Genomic DNA, 4651 nt, shown 5'->3' with positions numbered 1-4651 from the left:
AAGTAGGTTCCTAGCCAGGATACAGGACCTCCACCTAACCCACGAGGTGCATAGTCCCACCGGGGGAAATGCCTTGCTAGACTTGGTCCTTGCCACAGGTGACAATCTGGTGAAGGGTCTGCAGATACTCGACCAACTGGGCGACAGTGATCATCGCCTGCTGGAATTTACTATCCAGCTCTGGGTGGTCAAAGCAAGCAGTAAGGCAAAAGTCCTCGACTTAAGGAGGGCTGACTTCAATGAGCTAAGAAGATTAGTAGGAGAGTCATTGGGGTCTCAGAGCTTCAATGAGATGGGAGTTCAAGACGGGTGGTTGTTCCTCAAGGAGACGATCCTCCAAGCTCAAAGGGAGTCAGTCCCAATGCGCACCAAGGGGGGCAGGAGTGCTAAAAAGCCCCTATGGCTCAGCAAAAGCATCCCCTGAGGGGAAAAAAAGGAGGCGTGCAAACAGTGGAAGGAGGATTACACCTCCGTTGCTCGGGACTGCAGGGAGGCTGTTAGGAAGGCCAAGGCAGAGATGGAGCTAGGGCTAGCGACCAGAATTAGGGATAACGAAAAGTCCTTTTTCAAATACACAGGGAGTAAGAAGGTGGCACTGGGGAACATGGGGCCCCTACAGGACAGGCTTGGTAATATGGTGATTGCAGCTAACGAAAAAGCTGACCTCTTTAACAAATTCTTTGCCTCCATATTCCTGAACAGGGACCGGGACAGTTCCCCACTAAGATTACAGACGGGCCCAGGGAAGGCACCATTATGCCTAGGGTCAGGAATGACCTAGTTAGGGAATTGTCAGGGGGGATGGATTTACAGTAGGTCCAGATGCTCTTCACCCGAGGATGCTGAGGGAATTGGCAGGGGTCATAGCAGAGCCCCGGGCAGGGGTCATAGCAGAGCCCCTGGCACAGCTGTATGAGCACTTGTGGGGCTCTAGCCAGGTACCAGAGAATTGGAAAAGGGCCAATGTGATCCCCATTTACAAGAAGGGGAGAAAGGAGGACCCAGGCAACTATAGGCCAGTTGGTCTCACCTCGGTCCTTGGAAAGACCTTTGATAAAATTATCCAGGAGCACATCTGCAAGGGCCCAGCAGGGGAGGTAATGCTCAGGGGCAACCAACATAGGTTCATTGAAAGCAGATCCTGCCTGACTAACCTGGTTTCCTTTTATGATCAGGTCACAAAGTCCCTGGACAAGGGTGTCGGGGTGGATGTCATCTTCCTGGACTTTAAGAAGGCCTTTGACACTGTTTCCCACCACATTCTCTCAAAAAAACTAGGTGACTGCAGCATTGATACCTACACAGTCAGATGGGTGGCAAATTGGCTAGATGGTCACAGCCAGAGAGTGGTGGTGGACAGGTCATTTTCAACATGGAGGGATAAGGGCAGTGGAGTCCCCTAGGGCTCTGTCCTGGGGCCTGTACTGTTCAACATCTTTATCAGCAATCTGGATGTGGGTGGTGAAATCACGTCGTCCAGATTCACTGATGACACCAAGATGTGGGGCGGGGAGGGACAGAATCCAGCTAGATCTAAACAGGTTGCGGAGGTGAGCGGATGAGAATAGGATGGAATTCAGCGCAGACAAGTGCAAGGTACTGCATCTAGGGAGAAGGATCCAACAACACACCTATAGGCTGGGGAACACCCTTCTTGTCAACATGGTGGCAGAAAGCTATCGTGAAGTCATTGTTGACTCCAGGATAAACATGAGCCGCCAATGCGAGGAAGCGGTCAGTAAAGCTAGCCACACCTTGTCGTGCATCTACAGATGCATCACAAGCAGGTCCAGGGAGGTGATCCTTCCCCTCTACGCCGCGTTGGTCAGGCCACAGTTGGAGTACTGCATCCAGTTCTGAGTGCCGCTCTTCAAGAGCGTTGTGGCTAGCATTGAGAGGGTCCAGAGGAGGGCCACTCACATGGTCAAGGGGCAGCAGGTCAGGCCCTACGATGAGAGGCTGAAGGGCCTGAATCTATCCAGCCTCCACAAGAGAAGGCTGAGGGGATCTGGTGGCCGTTTATAAACTCACCAGGGGGGACCAGCGGGAATTGGGGGAGGCTCTGTTCCCCTAGGCACCACCCGGGGTCACTAGGAATAATGGCCACAATTTGTTAGAGAGAAGGTTCAGGCTGCACATCAGGAGTCATTACTTTACAGTTAGGGCTGCCAGGCTCTGGAATGGACTCCCAAGGGAGGTGGTGCTCTCTCCTACCTTGGGGGTCTTCAAAAGGAGGCTGGACAGATATTTGGCTGGGGTGTTATGACCTCGCACTCGTTCCTGCCCAGGGCAGGGGTTCGGACCTGATGACCTGTTTAGGTCCCTTCCAACCCTGAGCACTATGAAACTATGATGTGCTCTGAATGAAAAAGAGACAAAGAAAGAGAAAGAATAAAACAAAAACTGGAGGGCCAAAGAAGGAGAAGAAATTGGGAGGGGAGGGAGTAAGAGCTGGCAAAACAAAGGAAAGGAGAAGGAATTAATAGAAGAAGGCCTGACCCAACGACTATGGCAAAAAGCACAGGAAAGATGAACCTCTCCCTTTTTTCCCCCAACAAAAAGGCAGATTGTAACTGCTCCAATGGTCTGGTTTCAGCCTAAGTATCATTTCTCCTTTGGACCATCCCGTGTGGTATGGCATATCTTGTATCTCTTTAAATTCCTCCCCCCAATATATCAAATTTATTCTAAGATGACTTTATTTCCCCTGTTTGATGTAGGGAGGGAAGCCACGAGTCTTAAAATCATGTTGGGGGGAGGGGGGTGAGGGGACGATGCAGCTCTGACTCCAGCCCCTACCCATGGTCTGGCCAAAGCTGCTGCCTGACCCCCTCCCCCTACCTTCCCTGCCATTGCCTCTGTGTTCTGCTATCCACCACCACCTCCCCATGCAGTCCGTACTCCCGAGTCTGCCTCACTTCCCACCACTTACCTTTGCTCTACACTGTCAGGCTCTGTCCATGCTGTAGCCTGGAGCACTGAATACAGCCCCAGCCCAGCTCATAGCAGTGATGCACAGCCCGCACAGCTGCTGTAAGACCTGGCCAGGGCCAGGGCTAGGGCCATGCTCAGTGCCCCAGGCTAAATCAGGAATGGAGCCTGGCTGTACAAAGCATGGATAAGGGGAAGGAGGGGGAGCAGAGAGACTGGGAAGGAGGGAAAGCAGGGGGCCAGGAGGAACCTGAGGCTGTGGTGAGGAAGGGTGGGGGAAGGTAGAGGGGGTAGGGGCAGGCAACAGCAGGTGGAAAGCTGCTTAACCCCCCCACCTGCCCACTCACTGCCTGCCCTGTGGCTGTGCTGGGGGTATGAATTAAAGTCAACCTTCCAATAATTAGATTCTATACATAGAAAATTATAACAAATTTTTAATCTTTCCATGCATAGAATATAATTATTGGGGGATCATCTTACATTCAGGGTCGTCTTACATTCAAGTAAATATTGTAGTGTCCTTGGCCAAATGTTGCATTAGGGCTGGCATGTCTGTTGAGGGAGGTTTTTCTCATTGTCTTCAGTTAGGCTTTCTATGATACAGGGTCTTTTTGTATGCCTGGATGCAGTGGTGGGGAAAATGGAACAAGCTCTAAAAAATATTTAAAAGGTGAATGGGTAGACTCAAACAAAAGGATTAGGACTTAGACCAAAATAGTGGGAAAGGACAGTGATATCCAGAAAACTATAAAGAAAATAATATGCATGGAAAGAATTGTAGGGTATGCCAAACCAAGTATGTGAAATGCAATGAAAGAGGAAAAAGCCTGATGTTCTTGGGAGGAGCAGGAATAGAGGCAGGTCAATAAGTTAATTCAAAGGGTAATATTTTGTTTCCTCTGTATTTTGGTGAATCAAAAAAAACACAAGCACCACCTTTACAATGTTGGAAGTCCCTCCTCCTCCAGTAAGCTCTGAATCATGACCATGTGTGTACCTTGACACAATAATAAGCAAAAAGGCAGTTGTTAATCCCAGTGCTATAGGTATCAGCATATCCAAGGCTGGTATACAATTAATTAAATTATATCTAGTTAATTAAATGTAATTAAATTCATTGAACACAAAGGTTATTTATAGAAATGAGAAATCTTTTCCTTTTCTAGTAATAGCAAAACTACCATATGAATTAATCACATAAGAGATGCAACATTTAAAGGAGTAAATTGTGAAGTAGGAGGCTATGAGGTAATTTCCCCTCATTGCCTTCAATGCAGCAGACATTCAGTATAAGCATAAACCTATTCATTTTGATGAGCACTTCCACATGAAATGATTTTTGCCATTGTTAGTGCTGCATGTAGTGGTCTTAAAAACTTACATTTTGCTGTATGTTCTCTTTTTCTTGTCTCAAAATGCAAAATACTTGTGTCTGTTTCCATGGAATTTCAGTAATTAATGTTTCGAGTAACAGTGTGATCCTCTAAGAAAACTGTTCTGTTTATTTTTGTTGAAACCAAAAAGTTTTATCTACATGTCTAAGAGCATATTAGAGGACAGTACAGCTGGTTAGAGCAGGGGTGGGCAATTATTCATCTGGAGAGCCACTTAAGTTTTCATGAGCAGTCGAGGGCCGCACAGGTAATATCGCCCCTTGACAGGGGGGGTGGTATGGTGGGGTCTGCTTGTGGGCCCCCTCCACACACACACACATACCCCC

At 48.3% G+C, this 4651-nt stretch overlaps 1 protein-coding gene across 1 annotated transcript in view; it reads left to right on the top strand.

The window, feature by feature from the left end:
- The first annotated feature begins 1244 nt into the window (after positions 1 to 1244).
- Positions 1245 to 4651, top strand: part of NLN (neurolysin) — a 69950-nt gene continuing 66543 nt past the window's right edge. Inside the window, exon 1 of the mRNA XM_006034713.3 lies at positions 1245 to 1278. The gene's annotated coding sequence lies outside the window, so the exon portion shown is untranslated. The remainder of the gene's footprint in view (positions 1279 to 4651) is intronic.

The sequence above is a fragment of the Alligator sinensis genome, unplaced genomic scaffold (genome assembly GCF_000455745.1).
Source record: "Alligator sinensis unplaced genomic scaffold, ASM45574v1 scaffold346_1, whole genome shotgun sequence".
NCBI lineage: Eukaryota > Metazoa > Chordata > Crocodylia > Alligatoridae > Alligator > Alligator sinensis.
This window is presented reverse-complemented; position numbering and strand designations above follow the sequence as displayed.